General features: G+C 38.5%; 1 protein-coding gene and 1 long non-coding RNA gene across 10 annotated transcripts in view; one reads left to right on the forward strand and one right to left on the reverse strand.

The window, feature by feature from the left end:
• Window positions 1–25149, reverse strand: part of RALA (RAS like proto-oncogene A) — a 61542-nt gene that overhangs the window by 23725 nt on the left and 12668 nt on the right. For 2 of the 9 annotated variants that reach the window (XR_009600428.1, XR_006059775.2), the window contains 2 exons: window positions 22400–22501; window positions 16052–16179 (listed from right to left, as the gene is read on the reverse strand). The exons of 3 other annotated variants lie outside the window; for them this stretch is intronic. The gene's annotated coding sequence lies outside the window, so the exon portion shown is untranslated. Of the gene's footprint in view, window positions 1–15980; window positions 16180–22399; window positions 22502–25149 lie in introns of those variants that run through there. 4 more of the 9 variants (XM_060414802.1, XM_042249231.1, XM_042249229.1 and 1 more) reach the window with 3 other exon arrangements.
• LOC132659701 (uncharacterized) lies at window positions 919–21847 on the forward strand. The gene is made up of 3 exons (XR_009600429.1): window positions 919–990; window positions 1253–1465; window positions 3845–21847. It is a non-coding gene; the product is annotated as an uncharacterized LOC132659701 (long non-coding RNA).

The raw sequence follows: 25149 nt of genomic DNA on the forward strand, positions 1-25149 counted from the left end.
GATTAAAAAAGTGGAGCCAGATAAAAATAATTGAATTACCCATGTCTTAAGGATCCAACTTATAAATAATATGGCATTTGATTAACTGAATGACATTAAAGTGTAAGTTGCTCAGTCATGTCCGACTCTTTGCAACCCCATGGATGTAGTCTGTCAGGCTGTTCTGTCCACTGAATTCTTCAGACTAGAACGCTGGAGTGGGTAGACATTCCCTTCTCCAGGGGATCTTCCCAACCCAGGGATCGAACTGAGGTCTCCTACACTGCAGGCAGATTCTTTACCATCTGAGCCCCATATCAAACTACATACTAGAAGAAATACTGACAAAAAGTTTTAACAGTAAACAGCTGTTAGCAAATGAAATACTTTAGAAGAATCTAAGTATGGCCTCTGGTTTACATGAAGACATCTGTCAGTGGGATGTAGAAAGTCTACTTAAAAACTCATATAAGACATTATGGCTGTTTAGAGTTCTTCTAAATGGATAACCATCTATTTCTACATTTAAAATACTTTCCATGAGGCATATTTTAAGGAACTGTAATGAGTTAATGGATTGTTTAAGGTTTATTAGATATACTGTCCAGTGCTTTTCAAAAGTGCTATACAGTCATTCACAACATTCCTATTAGGAATGAACATTCCTCTAAAAAATCTGCTAATTATATAATGGGGGAATGATCTCACTGTTTCTAATTACACCTTTGATTACATGATGAGGGTGATCATTTTTTCCATGTTCTTATGAATTCTGTGAATCATATCCTTTACTCATCAGGCAACAGTATCTCACATTACACTTCTTATTCTTTCACGTCTCCCCTGGCTAGGCTTTCTTTCCTCTTGTTTCCCAGTTCACTGTAGCAGGTTTCTCTGTTGCTGGGTATCTGCTACCATGACAGATCAGCAGAGGTAACAGACTCTATTATCACCGGCATTTTAGTGGAAACGCCTTACTTCAGAGTTCATGGGCAAGGAACAGGTTGACAGGTAGGATCTTTTTCCAAATATCAAAATAAGGAGGGTATTATCTGGGGCACTAGCTCATGCATCAGAACTCCTAGTCCTCCTCAGGCTGAGAGTTTAAAAACAAGGTTTTTTGAAAGCAGATTTCCAAAATCAGCGTGGTAACCAATGTTGCAGAATCTTTGCGTGGGTTGGGTGAGTGGGCAGCATATCCAATTAGCTCTTAATATATCCTCTTTTACTTACTACCATGTCCTAGCATCTCTTCTGCTCTCTGCTGCTACAGACTCAAGCTGGAAGTCTCTTCGGGAGTCTGTGGGGAAAGAGAGACTGCACTGGCAGCTTCCCTCACGGCTTTGTTTCACTGGGGCTTTCTCCACTCTGGTTCATCCACCAGCACCATCTGTCTTCTGTCTTCTGGAACCTGGAAAGTGTCTGCTTTGCTGATGGTCACTCCATCTGTTCCCACTCTCAGTTATGGATTTACAAATTTCTGCCTGTAAGTTTTTCCCCTCTGTCATTTCACAGGGAGTTGGGGCTACAGAGGAGTAGGACACATTAGTTTAGTCTGTTGGATTGCCCCGTAAATGACTTAAAACTCAGAGTTGACTTGATTTGGAATCCTCAAATATTCCAAATTTAAAACTCTGAAAAGCTGTATTAAAGACATCTAATTATAAGACTGTTCATACTACCCTACAATTATGCTCATTTCACATATTAGCAAGGTGATGCTCAAGATACTTCAAGCTAGGCTTCAAAAGTACATGAACCAAGAACTTTTAGATGTACTAGCTGGGTTTAGGAAAGGCAGAGGAATCAGAGATAAAATCGTCAACATCTGTTGGATCATAGAAAAAGGGAATTCCAGAAAAATATCTACTTCTGCTTCACTGACTATGCTACAGCCTTTGACTGTGTGTAGAAGTCACTCAGTAGTGTCCAACTCTTTGCGACACCACGGACTGCAGCCCACCAGGCTCCCCTGCCCATGGGGATTCTCCCGGCAAGAGTAATGGAGTGGGTTGCCATGCCCTCTTCCAGGGGACCTTCCCAACCCAGGGATCGAACCCGGGTCTCCCGCACAGTAGGTGGATTCTTCACCGGCTGAGCCACCCGGGAAGCCCCGAAGATGCAGGCTGCAGACTGGTGGTGGTGGTATAGTCACTAAGTTGTGCCTGCCTCTTTGACCCCGTGGACTGTAGCCTGCCAGGCTCCTCTGTGCATGGGACTCTACAGGCAAGACTAATGGGATGGGTTGCCATTTCCTTCTCCAGGGGAATCTTCCTGACCCAGGAATTGAACCCAGGTCTCCTGCACTGGAGGCAGATTCTTGACTGTGTAGATCACAACAAACTGTGGAAAATTCTTAAAAAGATGGGAATACTATACCACCTTACTTGTCTCCTGAGAAACCTGTATGCAGGACAAGAAGTAACAGTTAAACCAGACATGGAACAACAGACTGGTTCAAAATTGGGAAAGGAGTACATCAAAGCTCCACTACATTGTCACCCTGCTTATTTAACTTATATGCAGAGTACATCATGTGAAATGCCAGGCTGGATGACTCACAAGCTGGAATCAAGATTTCCGGGAGAAACAACAACCTCAGATATGCAGATGATACCACTCTAATGGCAGAAAGAAAAACTAAGATCATGGCATCTGGTCCCATCACTCATGGCAAACAGAAGGGGAAAACGTGGAAAGTGACAGACTCTATTTCCTTGAGCTCCGAAATCACTGTGGATGGTAACTGCAGCCAGGAAGTTAAAAGATGCTTGATCCTCAGAAGACAAGCAATGACAAACCTAGGCAGCATATGAAAAAGCAGAGACATCACTTTGCCAACAAAAGTCCATATAGTCAAAACTATGGTTTTTCCACTAGTCGTGTATAGAGGTGAGAGTTGGACAATAAAGAGGCTGAGTGCCAAAGAACAGATGCTTTTGAGCTGTGGTGCTGGAAAAGATTCCTGAGAGTCCCTTGGACAGCAAGGAGATCAAACCAGTCACTAAAATGTTCACTAGAAGAACTGACACTGAAGCTCCAATACTTTGGCCACCTAATGTGAAGAACAGACTCATTGGAAAAGACCCTGATGCTTGGAAAGATTGAGGGCAGGAGAAAAAGGGGGTGACAGATGATGAGATGGCTGGATGGCATCAAAGGACAGGAGTTTGAACAAACTCCAGGTGATAGTGAAGGATAGGGAAGTCTGGAGAGCTGCAGTTCAGGGGTTGCAAAGAGTTGGACATGACTTAGCTACTGAAAGACAACAGCTCTTTCAGAGACCACCTGCTGAGTTTCTATTTTTGTGGACTTGTGGGCAATCAGCTAATTCTTTCAAAGGAATAACACGGAGCTGCTGAAAAAACAGAAAGAAAGAAAGAAAATATAAACTACTAACCTTTGAAATTCTGACCTGCTATGCAGGGTACCACCCACCTCTCCAGACAGGTTAACATCTCGGTATGTACTGTAAGATGCTCACTGTTAAGTAAGGCCTAACAAATGTACAGGAAATACCACTTTTTCAAATAAAAACCTCCTTTGACAATGAATATATTATCTGAACTCATTTAATGACAACCTGAATATTAAACCTGTTTACCACAGGTTCACTTCCAAGGGCTATCTATCCTGAATGCTGTTGAAAACTCATCTTACCCTTAGTGTTGATCACCTTGCCACGCATGCACGAAGTACACAGGCATGGAGGCATAGACTTAAGCAGCCTCATCAAGTTTTCACAATCATAAAAATAACATGTGGTCATCATATATAAAGTGGAGAGAAAAGAGGAGAGGGGAAAGGTCACTTGTGTGCTCCTGTCATCCAGGGTTAATATTTCTCAATTTTTATCTTCTTCCAGGTCTATCTTACAAAAAGCATTCAACCAGTCATATGGTTCAAGAAACTAGGAGGAAAATTCTAAGAAGAACAGAAAAGAAGGAAAAAAAAAAAAGAAAGAAAGATTAAAAGACTCATAATACCTGGAAATGGTACAATAAACACTGGAGGAGAATGAATAGTTTCACTTAGCGAGGCACTTTTTCAGTTACCTGATTATTTCATGGAACTCTCAAAAGGCTTTATAATCATTATTTCTGTGAGAAAATCCACAGAGTTTCAAACTAACCACACACAGAGTTTCAAACTAACAAACCCCAAATCTCATTGCTGATACAGAGCCAGGATTTTTAAAAAAATCCAGATCCTAAGTGTTTACCATCTAAAGTTTACTACCACTATGGAAGAAAATGTAAGAATGATCTTTGTACAGGTTTAGGGCACAGACAGGTTAAGATGCAATTTCTTTGAAACATAAAAAGATAATTTTCATGGGCAGCACAGAAAAAGTAGCCAAATCATTTTATTTGGGTAATAATATTGGTAACAAAAGAACAGTACCTGTACCCAAAAAAGCAATATTACAATTGCATTTATGAACACAGAAATTTTATAAAAGACGAACATCTGAATTTTACCTCTTAATAAAAGAATAATTCAGTTGAGTCAAATGTGCTTTATCCTAGGAATACAATAATAGCTTGATACTAAGAAGGCTATAAAATAACAGTCACATGATTAGGCCCAATGAGAAAAGCCATATAATTAACAAAAGAAAAAAGAAAAAAAAGGCATCAGAAAAATTCAGTAGGCCTTGTTGATAAAACATTTATGACTTCAACACCAGAGGTTACCCACTGTTGGTGCACATATGTATTTCTAATGAAATGCTTCATACACAGCTTTAAGAGCCATTTTTATATAGAGTTCATTTTATACAATATACGTCTCTGTCCTTTTTTTTTTTTTAATATATAAAGTGTATCTGCCACTAGAGCAAGCTCATTTCATGTGCAGAGAACATGATAGGGGGAGGTAGAAAAATGACTCACAATTCTCTTTTCTGGGTTTTAATATTCTGGTCTACAGCCACCCAGGAACAAAGTAAAAAATTCTGTTCATCATTTTGGACTTACCTAGAGCCCACTTAACCAGAGATTTCAAAACGCTGGTCAATCACAAGAGGACAACACACAAATTACCATCTGCGAACAAAGACAGATACTTTCAAATGAGCTGCTTCCATTTTTTCTTGGCTACATTAAAATTATGAATCATGTAGGTATGCTACACTGTGAGTCACGTGAGTCAGGATAAGTTACTACTCAACTGTAGCCTGCTTACTGCTGTTCATGCTCTTTTCCAGGAAAAGGCAAAAGTGCATTTGAAAAGTACAAAATTCTAAGTTATATGAAAGATAATGTGGTGCTACAAACTAGGAGGAAAAAAAAGATTTTGGAATTCCCTGAAAATCATGAAAATGTCTCGTAGCACCTAGATTTTTCTTCCCAAGACTGAGTATTGATAAATCTTAATCTGAGGTTTGATCATATCTCAAAGTAAAAAAATGACCATAATTTGTAGAGTCATAAAATTAAAGTTTCAGTTAATGATCCGACAACTGACTATATAAAAAACATACAGGTCTGTATTAAAAAGAAACTTCTACATTAAAAGAAAAATCACCTGAAGAAAAGATTCTCTCATAGGCGGTTTTAAGATGGAATATGAATTAGAATCATCTGGGGAGCTCCATAAAAATGTATTTACCCAGGACCCATGCATGATGCTTTTGAACTGTGGTGTTGGAGAAGACTCTTGAGAGCCCCTTGGACTGCAAGTCCATTCTGAAGGAGATCAGCCCTGGGTGTTCTTTGGAAGGAATGATGCTAAAGCTGAAACTCCAGTACTTGGGCCACCTCATGTGAAGAGTTGACTCACTGGAAAAGACTCTGATGCTGGGAGGGACTGGGGGCAGGAGGAAAAGGGGACGACAGAGGATGAGATGGCTGGATGGCATCACCGACTTGATGGACGTGAGTCTGAGTGAACTTCGGGAGTTGGTGATGGACAGGGAGGCCTGGTGTGCTGCGATTCATGGGGTCGCAAAGAGTCGGACATGACTGAGCGACTGAACTAACATGCATGAAGCTTCTCATTCACTGGTCTAAGACGGGGACAGTGTATACATATTTTGTAAAAAGCTGCCTAGATAATTCCAGTTGCATCCTAGTGATGGCTAAGAATCATTGCTCTCTATGTCTATCGATAAAGTTGAACTGCATGACATTGCCAACATAAGGTTTCCCTTTTTACATACAAAAATAGCAATTTCATATGATTCATCTGATAGAAAGTGGCCAAGGATTAAAAACAGCCAACACTGTATGACTTTGTACCAGGCACTAAGTTCTTTTATACTTGTTGCTGAAAGTCTGGTAACACCAGGCAACAGATGAGCAAAAATAAACCCAAACTTCGCATGACGAGGTGAGGGGGCAGAAGGGCAGCTGAGACAGAAGACGAACTGAGTTAGAGATGAGGCCACAGGGCAAATTACTGTTATGATTGGGATAAACAACACTGGAGTGGGAGTTCCCCGGTGGTCCAGTGGTTAGGGTTCTGCACTTCCTAGGACCTGGGACTCTTTGCTGCAGTGCCTACACCTGGACAAATGTCTCCTCAAGCAATAAAATACAAAGAAATTGTAAGGGACTATCAATAACTGCGTGTGTGTGCAGTTGGGGCAAATTATGGGCAACAAGATACAAAAAGACCCCCCCCCCCCCAACACTTCTGAAGAGATGGGAACATAAATCAAGGTGTCAGGAGGAAAAACACGGTACTGGGCATGCCCCCTGAACTTGACCCCACCAAGGGGGTAGGCAGAACATTTAAGCCACTCCTCTGGTCTGAACCCTGGACACACCCCTACCCTCACCTATAAAAGGAACCAGACTACCCCACCGTCCTAAAAAGCAAGGATATCTGTTAGTTGTTTTCATTCCCTCCTGCTACAGCCTTGGCTAAATTTCTTGTTTGGCTCTTATCAATTTCTACTGATTAAGGAAGGCCAAGAGAATGAGAAACACTGGGCTGGATGAAGCACAAACTGGAATCAAGATTGCCAGGACAAATATCAATAACCTCAGATATGTAGATGACACCACCCTTATGGCAGAAAGAGAAGAACTAAAGAGCCTCCTGATGAAAGTGAAACAGGAGAGTGAAAAAGTTGGCTTAAACCTCAACATTCAGAAAACTAAGATCATGGCATCTGCTCCCATCACTTCATGGCAAATAGATGGAGAAACAGTGGAAACAGTGTTAGACTTTATTTTGGGAGGCTCCAAAACCACTGCAGACGGTGACTGCAGCCAAGAAATTAAAAGACACTTACTCCTTGGAAGAAAAGTTATGACCAATCGAGACAGCATATTGAAAAGCAGAGACATTACTTTGCCAACAAAAGTCCATCTAGTCAAAGCTATGGTTTTTCCAATAGTCATGTATGGATGTGAGAGTTGGACTAAAAAGAAAGTTGAATGCTGAAGAACTGATGCTTTCGAAATGTGGTGCTGGAGAAGACTTTTTAGAGTCCCTTGGACTGCAAGGAGATCCAACCAGTCCATCCTAAAGGAAATCAGTCCTGAATATTCATTGGAAGGATTGATGCTGAAGCTGAAACTCCAATACTTTGGCTACCTGAAGCAAAGAGCTGACTCACTGGAGCAGACTTTGATGCTGGGAGGGATTGGGGCAGGAGGAGAAGGGGTCGACCGAGGATGAGATAGCTGGATGGCATCACCGACTCAATGGACATGAGTTTGAGTAATCTCCGGGAGTTGGCGATGGACAGGGAGGCCTGGCATGCTGCAGTCTATGAGGCTGCAAAGAGTCAGACACGACTGAGCAACTGAACTGAACTGAACAACCCTGATCGGTATCAGTGGCAGGAGAAGACAGCAGAGAATATGAATTTAAAACAAGTCCTACATTTAGCAATGGCCTATGTGGTCAATGAAGGGACCACCTTTCTCATTGTTCCAAGTCAGTAACAGCAGGAACATAGACTAGAATGCAAGTTCTATTACTCTAAGGGAAACATCAAGGGGAGGAGTCATGGGGGTTAGCGGGGAGAGACAGTGCGAGTGCATTCTCTCCTTATAAGGGGTTTACTGGGTATAGTCATGGTTCATCAGGCTGGTCAGCAGCCCCATGTGCAAGTGAACCTCCATTCTTCTCAAACTGTATCACTAAACACCCACTCATACATTTAAGGTTAAAACATTAAACATGCACACTTGAATTCAAACCAGTGGTCAGAAGTAAACTTGTACTGTCTCATCATCATTTAAGCTATGCATGCATGCTCTGTCGCTTCAGTTGTGTCCAACTCTTTGCGACACTATGGACTATAGCCTGTGAGGCTCCTCTGTCCATGGGATTACCTAGGCAAGAAAAGGCTTCAACTAACACAGAGGACAATGATCCAAGAGATGACATTTGGAAGGTCCACGCTCCAGAGAAAGTGAGATTTTTCCTGGAGATCTCATTCAATATAATATCGTTTGGTATGGTAATCTACTTTTTCCAATTTTACATGTGATATGATTTTAACAAGTTACTTTCATTTTTACCTAAAAGTTTTACCACAAGATATTTTTTAAAGTCAGATAAATAAAACGTAACTGAACCACAGATGAATTCTTAAAATAATCCCCTCATTTTTTCATATGAGGAAACAAGGGCTTGAGAAGAGTTAAGTCACTTGCAAGAAACTCAGCAGAAACTTGCGACAGAGTTAAAAATGGCACTCACCCAGGATGGCATGATCCAGCAGATTCTATGTATCTGTGCCAGTGTAGATAGATCAGATGTGAAATCACTGTGTTCTCCCAAATGACATTTGAAGCAAATATCCCTTATCTACTCTCATTCTTTTACTCTATCCCCAAATTTGGGGTTCAGTTCAAGGTGTGGGTTGAGCATGTTTGTTCCACTTAGTAACTGGTACCCACTTACAGGTCTCCACGTTCACCAATCCACCATACTGGTGGGCTGAGTTAAAACTAATGGAGCAATTTAACTCACTTGAGGGACTGGCTTCAAAGTGATATAGTGGTTTTATGCTATGCCAGGTGTTCAAAACCATGGTCTTGGTTACACAAGTGACCAGATGTTGAAGGACAACAAAGAGACTTACTACAATAGACTCTGTAACAACAAAGCATTCTGGTTGCCAAATTGGCTGCTGCTCATAAATTACCTTTTTTCCTTTTTGGGTTCTTGCTGTAGTCAAGAATCAGTAGTGGCCTCACAGAGAACCATAACTAACCAAATAACTGTACCTTAACTCTAAAGGTTTGAAAGGAAAAACATTTTAGAGCTCTTACATGTTATTTTATAAGATTTTATATTGGGAACCAGCCAGCATGAACAGATGAGACCTGCATTTGTTCCAGTTTTAGCAGACTAAATTCTTAGGCCTAAATATAGTTGTCATTCTCATAAAACCAAGAAGTAGTCAGAAGCGAGAAAATTCAAACAGCTCTGAACTTTGAATTGCTAGTTATATTTCAGGTGACGGGTTACAACTATAAGTACAAAGCATGGGAACAATTAATTTAAGATATAAGAATAGGGTGATCCTGTCACCCACAAAAGCTACATACATACTAAAATACCAAAGAGACTGACACAAATACTCTTATTATTAATACTGTCTGCCTTTTACATAAGCACCACCTACCACAATAAAAAGTAAAATTAGTTTGACATGGCTTACTTAAATTTCTCCAGACTCCATGTCGATTCTGGGTTAAAATTTAAATTTCTTAATACTCTTTTACCTATATTATCTGTCCCTTTTCTACTCTTTTCCACTAAACCTCATATACCTCAATCCTGATGCATTTTTCAATTTCTACTAATGAAATATGTATGGACAATTTGGGGAAGTTTGAATTAAGTGATAATGAGTAAAGTGGATTTGTAGGTAGTTGAACAACATGGTACCAGGGAAAGTTAACAGACCCTACAGGGACTGGCATGACATATTACTGTCTTGAATGAAGAAATAAAAAGCATAGCTGAAGTGAGTTTATAATCATCACAACATTTTCTGGATGTTATGTTCAGACTCACATCTTTTTTTTAAAACAGCAGTAATAAACTGGAGTTTCAGTATGAAGAAACAATTAATGAATGGGGGTAGAAAAATTGTGGCTATCAAGTTTATCCAACTACTGTGTTAGCCTGTATCATTTTAAGAAGTTTATTTTTAACAGCTTTGAGGTATAACATAATAAACTGTACATATTCAAAAATTTGCCTTATTATAATTCCCTCCTTTCCACTCCCTCACCAATACATCAATCTGCTTTCTGTAACTATAAATAAGTTAACATTTTCTACAATTTCTAGAATTATGTAATATGTACTCAATCTGGCTTCTTTCGCTCAGTGTAATTTTGAGACGCATCCCTGTCATTGCTGTATCAATAACTCATTTCTGCACAGTATGCCACTACTATGGGTATACCACAATTTATTTATCCACTCACCTGTTGACTTACACGGGAATTTAGTTTTTGACACCCGCTGACAAAGGTGAAAAAGGCAGTGCGGTTAAAAAAAAAAAAAAAAGCGCCAACAATGATAACCGCAGAACAAATCAGATATCCATATACCAAGACAAGTAGATCCATATCTTCCACCACACACAAAAATTAAGTCCAAATGTACCCATTCCCATATATAAAACCTAAAACTAACTACAACACTGCAAGAAGAAAGCATAGGGTTAAACAGGCATGCGGTCTTGAGTTGGGCAAATTTCTTACATATAATACCAAAAGTAAAACCCACAGAAGAACTAGTACTAAACCGAACTACATCAAGTATGAGGTTCTGGTTTTCTCTCTGACCGGGTCATCTGTATCACTACTAGCTTTTGTTCTTAAGTTACTTAAATTCTTTTTCTTGTGTTTAGAAGCAAGGCATGCTTGTAATGACTGTAATGGACTAATTTGGATTCCTGAACCTGATTCGGCTCTTGAGAATAGTGGTGTTTTTTCTCCTTTTCTTTTTTTTTTTTTTTTTTTTTGAGGAGGGAGGATTTTTGTTATCAGTCCTTTTTTTAAAAAACAAAACAAATACTGAACAATCTTTAACAGGAAGGCAGATTGATACTGTATTCCAATTCCTGGATCTAGTTTAGAAAATGCGTTCCCGCCTGGTGCTCCTAGGAAGGAGTGCAGGAAACACTGTATGTAACTCTGTCCTTTGTGAAAGCTGCCTCTTTCCCCCACCCCCGAGTATGTCCAGTATTTGATGAATTTCATGAAAGTTAGGGAAACTTGACTTGCCTCTTTTCTAGGATGCGCTGTCTATGTGACTTTCAAGGAAATATGTTTGCCACTGGACAATCTTTTTAAAATTTCTAACTTCTTTCACTGATAAGTGAAGGACAGTACTGCACCTTCTGAAATATATTAAATGGATTAAGCTAATTAAAAAAAAAATTCCCTGTCCAACAACAACAAAATAGGGAAGGTAAGCCACAGACCAGGAGAAAATTTTTAGAATTTAAAACTAAAATTACTGGGTAAAAAGAAAGGCAGATTTTGGCTTACTGGCAGGAACTCAAAAATGAACTGAACTGTATGTAAGCTACCATCAAAGAATTCAAGCAGAGAAAGAAAGGGAAATGGAGGAGACTGAGCTGATTAAATTCAAATTCCTTCTTACTCTATAAATACACATTTTAGCTATTTATAAGATGACCAACTTAATGCATATTTGATACCATATTAAATCAATGGTGAAAGAAATTCTTGATCCATAAATCCTGATAAAAATGTTTTCAGTTAAAACATTTTTTGCCTAATAGGGTGATGTACATAAATGTGTAAGGAAAGATAAAGATTCTTTACCATCTGAGCCACCAGGGAATCCCTTAGAGGTTCTATCTAAACAGAACCTCTTGGTGAAGCATTCCTGGCCTTCTCTCCAGGCCTAGGTGGGTAACTCCTCACTCCTCAGTAGCCCAGAGCATTTTGGACAAAACTTCTTCCAGGGCTTCCCACCACATTAATCACTGGGAGTTTTTCGATAGCAAAGAGCTCCCCACCTCCAATTTTGTAATCTCAAATTTAGCATAGTATCTGGCAAATAACTAGTATATACATACACTGTTGAAAAAGAAATTAAACTCTTGGAAATGACCTTGGAGAACAGGTAATCAGTACTGGTAAAATTCTGAGACATTCATTCTCCTTGGAAGGCTGGCACTAGTTAAGAACTGACTGAGGTGATGGAGAAACCAGCCACAGAGAAAGGCAGACTGCTCCCATATCTGATAACGCCTTGTTGTATTACCTGGAATTACAATGCATTATGCAGTATGGACAAACTGAACACTAGTCTCAGAGGCTAAGTTAGCTTTTATGAGACTAATGCTGAAAAAGAAACCCTGAAAAAAAGAAAATGGAACTGTCAGGGATAATTCTGCTGAGCTGAGCTGATCTGTCATGCAGTTTTCTTAATAAATACAACCATGTCAATGTTATATAACATTTGATTACAAAGAAATTCAGTCTTCTGATGACAGTCATTTACTAAAATCACTATAGAAAACTGCAAATCTCTATAAAACTTTTGCGCTTACCTTATATACGTATTACAAGGTTATATATGGATTAGACCAATGTTCTATTCCTATATCCAATCCAATAGTTTTACTTATGTAAGCTATGTTTACAGTAACTGAATTATTTTCACAAATTAACTTGACATGTAAATATCCCACTCCCTTTTGAGAACCCAATAAAGTTCATGGAACCTAAACACAGAAGACCCACCTTGGTTCTAGTTAAAAATTAATCTAAATGCAGCTTATACCTAGTTACTGCTTTTGCTGAATTTTTAGTGGATTATCAGCAATAACTGCTTTAAAGAAATATGGCTGGCATAGAAAATTGATAACGAGGATATTTACCGTAACATTATGCATAACAAAAAATGAAGAATAGCTATAAAATAGAATTATAAAACAACTGTTAAAAAGTGACAATGACACTGAAAAATGTTCACAAAATATGTGGAAGTAGCTTAAACTTTTAAAACAGGTATGTACTAGTACAGACAGGAAAAACACTAGACAGCAAAATGAAAATCTGGTATGAGTAATCTGAGGGCTTCCCCAGGGGATCAGCAGCTAAGAATCCACCTGCAATGCAACCAAGATGAGGGTTCAACCCCTGAGTCGGGAATATCCCCTGCAGGAGGAAATGGCAACTCGCTCCAGTTTTCTTGCCAGGAACATTCCATGGACAGAGGAGCCTGGCGGATTACAGTCCAAGGGACTGCAAAGAGTCAGACATGACTGAGTGACTGAACAAGCACGCAATAATCTAAACAGGGGAACATGAAAAATGTTTAATTTCCAGAGCTTTTCATTTATTTCTATGCCAGTTTTTTTTTTTTAATACCATGAATACTGCTTTTACAACCAGGAATAAAAAAGCTTATTAAAAAAACAGAAAAATATTTAAAACAGTGTCTGTGATTGGGCTTTAAGAGACTCAAACCATCACAAGCTGCTTTGGGCAATTGTGGAGAGAGTGGACACACACAGCAAAGCTGGAAGTATACAAAGCACTGAACTCTGGAGACAGTCAGGTGGGTCTGTGGTAGTCAGTCTCCAGGAGGAGTCCCGACAACTCCTGCTTCCCGGTATTCACACCCTCCCGTAGTCTCTTCCTGTACTATACCAGCCTTGATCTGTGCGATCAATGTAACACAGCAGAAACGAAGGCATGTCACTTCCTAGAACTGGTAATAAGAGACTGGAAGCCTCCATCCTGGACTCTCTTGTAATTCTCTACACGGGAAACCATGCTGTGAGCAGTCATATGTGAGAAGCCCAAGTGGCAAGGAACGGAGGTCTCCTGCCAACAACCACGTGAGCAGGATAGGAAGCCGACCCTCTGGACTTAGACAAGCCTAGGTGCTCGCAGTCCTGGCTGCCACTTTGATTACAGCCTCCTGAGAGACTGAGTCAGGACTATACAGCTAAAGCTACTTCCAATTCTTCCCCCACAGAAACTGTGAGATAGTTAAGAGTTTGTTGTTCTAAGCTGATGAGATTGCAGTCATTTGTAACTCAGGAAGAGCTGACTATATACAGTTGGCTTACAGTTTTGTAGACTACAGAGTCCTAAGAACTCATCTCAGGAAAAAGCACTTAGGCTATAGCTCATTTTGCTCAAATTCATGGTTCTGATTTTTCTCTTGGTCTGACCTAAATCAGAAAAGATATTTGAATACCTTTGCAAAAGGTTCAGTTCCTTAGATTTGACTTCTACTACCTTCCTTCCCTCACTCCTATTTCATCCCATCTTCTCTTTTAGTTACTACAAATCTAGGGTCACCAGACTCCTGTAAAGAGCCAGATAATAAATATTTTAGGCTTCCCTGGAGGAACTACTCAAGCCTGTTGCTGTAGTTGGAAAGTAACCATGGACAATATCTAAATAATTGGGCATGGCCTTGTTCCAATAAAACTTTATTTCAAAAGCAGGCAGTAGACGGCATTTGGCTGCAGAATTGTGGCTTGCCAACCCTTGCTATAAATGAAACTGATCAAGATCCTATAAGACTAATGCTTCTGCTCATGCAGCACAGCCTATTTCCTCTGTTGATTCAACAGATACTGTTCCACCCTCCCAATTTGCCCCTCTGTACTGGATGCAAACATGTTATTCTCCTATCTTAAAAAATTCTCAACCATACTTCCATTTCTTAAACTCACTTATCAAATTCTGCTTCTTTCCTCTCCCTAAGCCTGCTCTTACCCAAGCTTTGTTAAGATCATCAATGATCTTCAAATCATCAAGTGAAAAGGTGAAAGTGTTAGTCACTCAGTCATGTCTTGACTCTGTGACCACATGGACTATAGCCCGCCAGGCTTCTCCTGTCCACGAATTCTCCAGGCAAGAATACTGGAGTGGATACCATGCCCTTCTCCAGGGGTTCGTCCCAACCCAGGGACTGAACCCAAGTATCCCACATTGCAGGCAGATTCTTCACTGTCTGAGCCACCAGGGAAGCCCAACCAGAAATTCTCAGTCTTCAACACACGTTGCTTAGCAGCAACGACCGAGATAATCACTCTCTTTCTTAAAATATATTTTTTCTTTGACTTCTAAGATATCTTAATCACAATGTTTCCCTCCCCTCCCTCGAATCTCTTCAGCTATTACTCTTCCATCACCATCATTTTAAACTCTGGTGTTCTCTTAGGGTTCATCTTGGACCCCTTTTGGCTAGATACAGTCTTTCCTCATGCTCTCACTCAGAATATTTTTTTACATGGAAAGACACAAATTTATATCTTCAGATTTCATTTCTCCCCTGAATACCTGGCTCATATTCAACTACCAGTTCAATATCTTCAACTGGTTGTCTTAACAGGTAGTCCAAACTCAACTGCCCAAACTCCAAACTGTCCAGACTCTACTCCTATCTAATTTACCTACCCCAAACCGACTCTCTTAGTTTTCTCTTTATTAGTAAATGGCAATTCATTCTTTGAGTTTCTCAGATCAAAACTACTGGAATCATTTTTGACTCCTCTTTCATAGGCCACACCTGATCTGCTGGCAAATTCAAAGGCTCCATCCTGAGAATATATCCACTCCTCAGAAGACCTCCCATGATACTCAGAATAAAATCCTTACTATGATTCCAACTTTTCTTGCCATTCCTTCTACTAGAAGATAAACATATGGCCCACTTCCTCATATCCTTCAGGATTCTGGTCTGTAGAATGTAAGATCCATGAGTGGAGGGAGTTTTTGTTTATTGTTGCATCTCCATTACCTCAGCAGTACCTGACACATACTAAGTCCTTAGGAAATATCTGTTGAATGAAAAATCCCCCAAACCAAAACCCAGATCACTTACAAAGTTGGTGAAAAAATTAGCAAAATAAATTGTGTATATTAACTTTGTCCTCAATTTACATTCTCATAGTGTTTGTAAAACATAACCAGAGCCCCTGATGACTTATAGCAAAAAGGATGGAATATGAGTCAACACATTGAGATTTTGCCACACACTAGCCGGCAAAGACTAATTTTTCTGACACTTACCTAACTTCTGACGACCATAGTTTTCAGATCTGTAAAATGATGACTAACCCAGGAGCCTTGGACTCCTTTAAAATCTACAAACTTCCAAAAGTTGACATATAACTTCAGGCCTGTGTGATGACAGATGCTTCCAAACCCACAGGGAGCAGACCACAGCTTCTATAAAGGTGTGTTGATACGGAAGTACAATTCTGACTTCCTGGAAAAAATGACATGCTATGTAGGAGAAGTATCATATCAGCTGATATAACCTGGTGACACAGAAGTAAAACAAGTTTCACTTTTACAAGATGAAAAGAGCAGTGGGGATGTATGGTGGTGATGGCTGTACAACAACGAGAATATACTTAACACTTATTTAAGGGCTTAAAATGTCCAAGGTGTTAGGTTAGATATGGAAAAAACTGTCTTTTGGTCTCCAACAATAACAATGGCAAGTTGGTAGAAATTTTAATCCTTTTTTCAAATTTCAGTAGAAAACCACGTAAATGAGTCCCTAAGGTCATGTAAGATGTGCAATGTCATACAGCTAATAAATGGCTGTGCGAGAGTTCACATATAGGCCTAAGAAACCCCAAATCTACACTATTCCCAACGTACTATATACCATAAGATTAAGTTCAAGGACACAATGTATCTGAGATAGTCGCACACACTGATGGAATTCTGATTAGACATACAACTAGTTGGATTCTACCTCTAGTATATTTACAAAAATCATGTTTATAGCCGAGTCATAAAATTATTTCCAAAATTTTTTCCAAAGTTATTTCCAAAATTCATGGGTAAGTCCCCTAAGAGCAGAGGCTATGCAGATTTAGTACCAAAAACAACCTGCTTATAAGCTAATAGGAATATACTCAGTTATATTTCTGAATATAAACAGTTTATATTAGTTTAAATAATAGAAACTTAAATAAGTTCCTGCTTACTTTTAAAGGAAAAATGCTAAAATTTGTGGATGAATGCTTACAATATTCTAACATTTTACGATATTTGTCAAAATGATTCTATAAGGTAGGCATCAAACAGATGAATAAAAAACAAGACAAGACTGTACAAGGGATTATGCACCTTCAATATTAATTAATGGAGAACTGAACAGAGTCCATCTGATGCTTCCAACTGCTACTGCTTATAATGACATGGATATTCACAGAGAACTCAAACTGAAAATGATTAAAATAGCCTGTTCTTTCTCCTATGTTCCTCATTTCAATGAACGGCATCATCACCCACTTGGGCTCAAGAATAACTAACTTCATGGCTATTAGGATGGCTGCTACTACAAACAAAACAAACACAAAACAGAAAATAACAAGTGCTGGTGAGGATGTGGAAAGACTGGAACCCTTCTCCACTCTTATTGGGAACACAAAATGGTACAGCTACTGTGGAAAACCTCATGGTGGTTCCGCAAAAAGTTAAAAACAGAATTACCGTATGATACAGCAATTCTCCTTCTTGAGTATATATACCCCAAAGAATCGAAACTGCCATAAAAAAGGAGAAGAAAGAAAGAAAAACAAGGTAGGGTCTCAAAGAGATATCTGTACACTCATTCATAGAGCATTCGTCATAGTAGCTAAAGTATGGAAGGAACTCAAGTTCAGTGGCTGAAGAGGTAAGCAAAATGTGGTATAAACATACAATGGAATAACACTCAACATGAAAAGCAAGGAAATTTTGCGGTCTGCTATAACATGGATGAATCTTGGGACACTGGGCTAAGTGAACATGAGCTAATCACAAAAAGACAAATAGTGTATGACGCCATTTAGCTATGGTACTTAGCATCGTCAAAATCATAGACAAAAGGTAGAATGGTGGCTACCATGGGCTACAGGGAGGGAAGACTGGCGAGTTATTGTTTAATGAATACAGAGTTTCAGTTTTACAATGAAAAGAGCTATGGGGATGAATGGTGGTGATGGTTGTAGAACAATGTGACTGTATTAATACCATGAAACTGTACACTTAAAAATAGTTAAGATGGCAAATGTGATGTTACTGTATTTTACTACAAAAAAAGGTGGAAATAAAAAACTAATTACACAGAATTTAAAAATTAAAAAACAAGTACATTACCAGTTATTTACTGCTCCATAATAAATTAATCTAAAACTTAGAGGCTTAGAATAACAAACACTTATTATCTTAGAGTTTGCGCAGCTTAGCCAGGGGTGCTAGTAGTTCAGGGACTCTCACGAGGCTGCACTCAGGATGCTGGCAGACTGCAGTCATTCGAAGGCTTAAATAGAGCTGGACATGCTGCTTCCACGATGGCTCACTCACATGGCTGTTGGCAGGAGACCTCAGAGTCCTCACCATCTGGGCCTCTTCACTGGGCTGCTCGAATACCCTCATAACATAATAGCTGGCTTCCTTCAGGTAAGTGATCCAAGACAGCAAGGCTGAAGCTGAAACGTCTTTTTTTTAGTTTTATTTATTTACTTTACAATATTGTATTGGTTTTGCCATACATTGACATGAATCCGCCATGGTGAAATGTCTTTTATGATCTAGTCTTGGAAGTCATACAATGTTATTCAGTCAGTCTTACTGCCTTACTCAATGTGAAAGAGAATCACTTACAAAAGGGTATGTATGAATAACAAGAGGCAAAAATCTCTGATGGGCATTTTAGAGGATAGCAACCACAAAAAACTTTACACAGAAAAGTATAAAACACTGCTAAGAAAATGTAAAGACCATCTAAATACTGCTCTAAGTCATGTTTATGGACTGGAATTCACATTATTGCAAAAGTATCAATCCTCCACAAATTCATCTACAGACTCAACTCGATCTCAATAAAAATCCTGGCAGGGTTTTTCTTTTTGGTGGAAATCAACAAACTGATTTTAAAATTTGTATGGAAACAGTAACATCAAGAATATCCAAAACAGCATCAAAGTATGTAGAAGGTTGTCAAACTAGACTGTCCTGCCAATAAATCTATTTTACTTTTAATGATATATACATTTAAGATGTCAAAATAATCTCAAATTTATAGAAAAGTTGCAAGTATAACCCCAAATGATTTTTTCCCTGTGCTATTTGATAGTAAGTTGCTCACTCTATATCACTGGAACACCTCTGCATTTATTTCCAACAAATGAGGACAAGCATCTACAAATCATAATGCAGCCACCATCATTGGGAAATCAGCATGAACACATTTCTACCAGACACTCCTCAGACCTTATCCAAGATTCTGCACTGGATTAGAATCATGCACTGCATTTAATAGTCATATCTCTTTGGTCACCTTCAGTGTAGAATTCCTAATATTTTCTTTGACTTTCATGAAGTTGCGAATTTTAAAGATTACTGACCAATTTTTTCACAGAATGTCCCTTAAGTGAATTGTATGATGATCAGATTCAGGTTATGCATCTCTGGCAGGAAGAACAAAAAAGTGATGCTGTTTTTTTTCTGCCTTCATTTCTTTTTAATAGGTTTCATTCTTTTAGAGCAATTCAGGTTCACAGCAAAATGCTTCTTTGTATATAAACTTGTAATGAGTGAAGTCGCTCAGTCGTGTCTAACTCTTCGCGACCCCATGGACTGTAGCTTACCAGGTTCCTCTGTCCATGGGATTTTCCAGGCAACAGTCCTGGAGTGGACTGCCATTTCCTTCTCCAGGGGATCTTCCCAACCCAGGGATTGAACCCGGGTCTCCTGCATTGTAGACAGACGCTTTACTATCTGAGCCACCAGGGAAGTCTTGTACTGGGACATAGTAATTTCAAATTATTTATGTATTATCTATGGCTGCCTCCTATTTACAGTGGCTAAGATGTGTACTATAACGGATGATTTGGCCTGCAAAGCCTACAACATTTAACACTTGGCCCCTTAAGAAAATATTTGCTGACTCGTATTATATTGACTAAGAAGACTTATTAGAAAGCTATAAAGACAGTGTGGTATTAGTGAATGGATACAGGAAGAGTTGACAAGTTTGTACCCTTATGAATGTAATATGCCCACTTTACATCTCATCTGAATACCAACTGGAAAATTCCTAACCTGTTTAAATCTACAGTTTCACTGGATTTTGAATACATTGATTAAACACACACACACACACAAAGGGAAGACATTATGATGAGTTTGTAAGAACTGACTGACATCAGGGGAAAAGAAAATGATCAAGACAAACTTCATTAAAAATCTGTCATTAATTGCTGGATGAAACTGAAAACTGAGGCCATTACTAAGGAAACACACCCAACACAGTTCTCCCATTTTGATCTATATACTTTATAAAGCATTGATTTCAACTATGACAGCCATCACAACAAATACAAAACAACCTCAACCCTAAAACCAGGCCTTTGAATCACAAAGTGTTAATAACCTCCACTAGAAAGAAGACCCCAGGTGTGTAGGGGTTCTTGTATATATTATGGTCTGGCATCATCTGGAAGAGAGCCGAGACAATTTATTTCTTACTTAATTTTTCCAGCATTATTGAAATATAATTGACAGTAGAATTATATACAAAGTACACAATATGATCATTTAATACACTGATTATTTTTATGAATGAACCAAGTCTTTCAAAAGCTGTAATGAAGTATTCAATTACACTGTTCTCACTAAACAATATTTTAGTGCAAAGTATTTTTTTTAACTACTAAGAATAAAACATCTTCACTTAAAATAGCTAATAAAATCTCTTACTATTTTTCAGTTTGGATTTACAGTTTATGGCACACATCATATAGTTGCACAGTAACACATGTACATGATTTGAAAGCAAATATACACATGAGAGCTTCCAGAATTCTGTATGGATGGGGGTACATGATCAAAAAGAGATTACTCCTCTGCAGGAGAGGTACTCAAAGGATAACTAGTTCAAGAATAGGAAAGAACCAATTTTAGAGTGTACATTTAGAAACTCAAAGAGGAACTTGATAGTAATTTTATGTTTGTTCAACTTAATTTTTAAAATGGGCTTGTTTTCTGTCTTTTTAAATTTTCATCTTTCTAGTATTTTATTTTTTACTCTATTTTACAAAAGTATCAGTCTGCTATATACAGAAAACTTAAACAGATCTTTATCAGAGATCATTTCAGAAGCACGGCTGCAGAGAACACTCAAAAGGCAAACTTGATCATGATGCTTCCTAAATTATTCCAGTGGCTCCCCAGAGGCTTGAAATGAGGGCCTTTAAGATCTGGCCGCAACTCTCCCAATCCTCTCTCCCCCAGGCCCTTTCTGCTTCCCTACCTTACCCCTCAGGAATACACCACACTCCCTCTAAAGGGCACGGCATGAATTTTATTCCCTAGTTCTGAACACTTGATGTCCAACTCAACGTGATTCATCTCCTTTATCAAACTCCTGTTCATCCTCCTGTGGTCACTTCTGGGGAGTGCTCCCTGTTGCTTCAGTGGGGGTTCAGTGCCTTCCCTCATATGTGTCTAGCACATATTGTTGTGTGCCTGGCACACAACAGTGCTTTTCACTCAATAAATATTAAACAAAACTTATGTTCAATATTCACCGTACCTACTGTCTCCCCCCAAATGTTCTATACTTCTATTCAAAACTTTACACTGTAGTGAGAATAAATGGATGTTTATGAGCTTCAAATATTAAAAAAAAAATTTATAATTTCTAAAGAAAAAACCTCTCAATTACTGTCTTTCTTCTCTTTTTCACTTCCTTTATGAGACCATTTTTGCCATCATGTTCCAGTTTTGGAATGAAGAAAACACACATTAGTAACAACTTTCATCTCAAAATTACTTTCATATGACTGCCTTAAAAGGGAATGTTTCTTTTTGAACCCATCTGCCTGACTGTGACACTGTGACACAGATTTAAAACAGAGGTTTATTGACTAATATAACAAAAATAACCTACAAAAAGGAAATTTGCTGCTGTTTATCCTTGCCCCAAGACCTTTATTGTAACTGATTATACTGACATTAAGTTGAAAACAAATTCTAACCCAAATGATGTTACAATTATAATTAAAAGAGCACTTCATGTTTTTAAGATTTAAGAGTTAAGGAAACCTGGTCATATTTATCAGTAGAGAACCAGCAAAAGGCAATCCATAGGCAGAAACAGTTTCCTACAGTTTGCATAAATCTGTCAGATGATGACATATTCTATACTGCATGACAACACTGTTCTTAAGAAGTTACTAAAATTTCACTAAGAACACAGGTCAGCTTACTATCTTACAGTTCTCTACGGCAGTAATGCTCTGATAAGGATTACTCCTGAGTTTTAAACAACCAAAAAAATACATATTCTGGACTGTACATTTTAACTAGTCTTTTTGATTGAAGAACACATTGTCAATATTTGTATCAAAGCTTTAAAGATGTAATAAAATTAGATACAGTTTAAACTCGTAAGAATAACAAACAGTAGTTATTTAACTACTTACATTGAAACAACAACCAAATGGACAGCTGGGATTTGGAGGAAAATGAGATGAAGGCTGAAACTAAAGTATTTCTGGAGTAATATAATCTTCTTCCTTTACTTCCTAATTTAAGAAAAGAGCAAGCAACTGTTAACTAGATAATCTTAAAAGTATTCACATATACTTTCATTTATTTTTTTTACATGTTATTAGTTTTTTATTTAATTTTAAAATCTTTAATTCTTACATGCGTTTAAAAATTTAAATTATGTTTCACTTAGTCTAATAGCAGCATTCTCTAAATACTTAGTAACTGACAGCAGGGGACATGGACCAGTCAAGTTGTGATAAACCTTAACACATCCAAGATGGGAAAACCCTGGGAATTCAATCAAGGCTATAAAAGGTAAAGTTTAGCTCCCCAAATCATCAAAGAGTGATATCTCCTGTTTACCAAGTATACTTAACACTCAATATACACACATCTGGTGCAGTGGTAAAGAACCTGTCTGCCAATGCGGGAGATGCAAGAGACATGGGTTTAGTCCCTGGGTCGGCAAGATCCCCTGGAGTAGGAAATGGCAACCCACTCCAGTATTCTTGCCTGGAAAATCCCATGGAGAGAGGAGCCTGGTGGGCTACAGTCCACAGGGTTGCAAAGAGTCGGAGACAACTAAGCACACACACACATATGCATACACACATCAAAAAATAATAATAATCATGAGACTTTTTCAACAAGCCAGTAATCAAAATAAGCAACGTAGCCATCAGAAGCAGTATTTGGATAGGATGATATTTTAATTTCTGAGTTGTATTTGACGAAAATTGAGTTCAGAATTTCATGTCTCACAAAGTCTTCAACTTAACTGAACAGTTAAAACTTTTTTTCTTGATAACCCAGAATCATAATGATCAACTATTACCCTGTTCCCAGAGGCGACTATGAATGTAGGGCAGTTTTCCCTAGATTCAATAGCTCTAGAAGACGGAACTCTAAATTCTACTGTCATGCTGCAGTCCTCCTGCCTCGTCCCTTCCTTTCACAGCTGTCCCTCACTCATCACTAACTGCCCACGTGCCTTCAGAGCACCCCTCCGTCCCCAAAAACTATCCGGAAGCAAATTACTAGGCTTATTGCATTAGATATAAAATAAGAGTAAGTAGGTTCTGAAAGACTTATTACTATTCTCTTGAGCACTGGACACATTATAGCGTTTAGTGTTAGGACTTTCCCTTTTTACTTTGGATGTTCAAAGGTATCTCCCCCCTACACTCCCCCCCCCCCCCCCCGCCAACATTTGCTCTGAAACTTTACTTTCTAATTCTCAATAGGGAACATCTTCTACCTCTTAGGGTTGTATTTGGATGATTACATGGAAATAATGAATCTGAAATGTTTGGGTGAGGGCCTGGCATGGAAGGAAAGCTACAAATTCTAGTCATTTCTTTCTCCCTCTCTAAGTACATTTCATGTTTCAAGTTGTAAAGTTTGACCCCAAACAAGTGAATGTTGCTGTATTATTTTTAGAAGCGTGTGACCAAGATGGTTAGGGAGCTAACTAAATACATGAAGGATGTGTCTCAACAGGCAGATGCTTGGGAAGCTGGCAAGGGAGTTGCATGGCTGCCATCTCCAATTATTTGAAGAAAGGTACATGTGAAAATGACTATTCTTGATTCTGTCAACAGATGCACTGTTTAACAAGGGCTCAAAAACATATTTGTGTGCTAAGTGCTTCTCCAGAGAAAACAGGAATAAAGAGAAGCCACAGGATAATAGACTACAGTTCAAAACAAGGATGGACTTTTAAATTAAGACATCCAGAAATAACACATATTTCCACAATACCACTACAAGTGGTTAAGCAATGGCTAGTGGCCGAGGAGCTTTTGAGGAGATTTTTGTAAACAGTGGAAGAATGTATTAGCTGCCCTTTGAAGACTTGTTCTAACTCTGTAAGAGATGATACATTTTATACACAGTCCAAAATCAGAAGCTCTTGTTTCTACGTTTATTTTCACACTAAAAATAAATCCTAAAGAATACTGGAAAAGTATAGATGCAACACAAGAGCCACAGTATCCAAAATTATTTGTTTGACTTCACGATAGTACTTACATATCAGTTGTATGACTAGACAAGAGTTTAGATTAGAAATGCTCCGAGTGATGAAAAGTATTTTCTTTTTTGAGCAGGAAAATCACAACTGCATCAACAGCATCGTCACCATCACCATACACTCAATGTCATGAAAAGGAACTGGGAACAAGCCTTACTTTAGGAAAAAAAAACGCTTTGAAGATGAATCATGTAACATATGGACACAGACAGAGCTTGAGAATCCAAGTAAATGAAAGAAGAGAGGAAGGAAACTAATTATAAAAATGCGTTTCAGCAATCTGTAGGAATGCAGGAACTCCAAGAGAGTTGGCTATAACCCCCACTCAGAGAGCTAAAGAAAACTACATAAAAAAACACGCAAGAGAAGTACAGAAAAATCAGCCACAATAATCAAGTTGTTATCATTGATAATGTAGGTCCTCCCCTCACTTCTATAGGAGAGATACCTGGAATGTTTTAGTTTAAACCAAATATCACCTGTGTTTGGTTAGGTAAGAAAAAGTGCTACTAGTAAAGGCTACTTTCATCAGCTAACAAATGTGATTTCCCCCTTAAACTTCAGATATTAATATCCTATTCATTACTTTTGGTTTAATTTCATAAAAGTGAGCGAAAAATGACCCGTTGCCCCTAAAGAGGCATTAAA

This window comes from Ovis aries, chromosome 4 (genome assembly GCF_016772045.2).
Source record: "Ovis aries strain OAR_USU_Benz2616 breed Rambouillet chromosome 4, ARS-UI_Ramb_v3.0, whole genome shotgun sequence".
Lineage (NCBI taxonomy): Eukaryota > Metazoa > Chordata > Mammalia > Artiodactyla > Bovidae > Ovis > Ovis aries.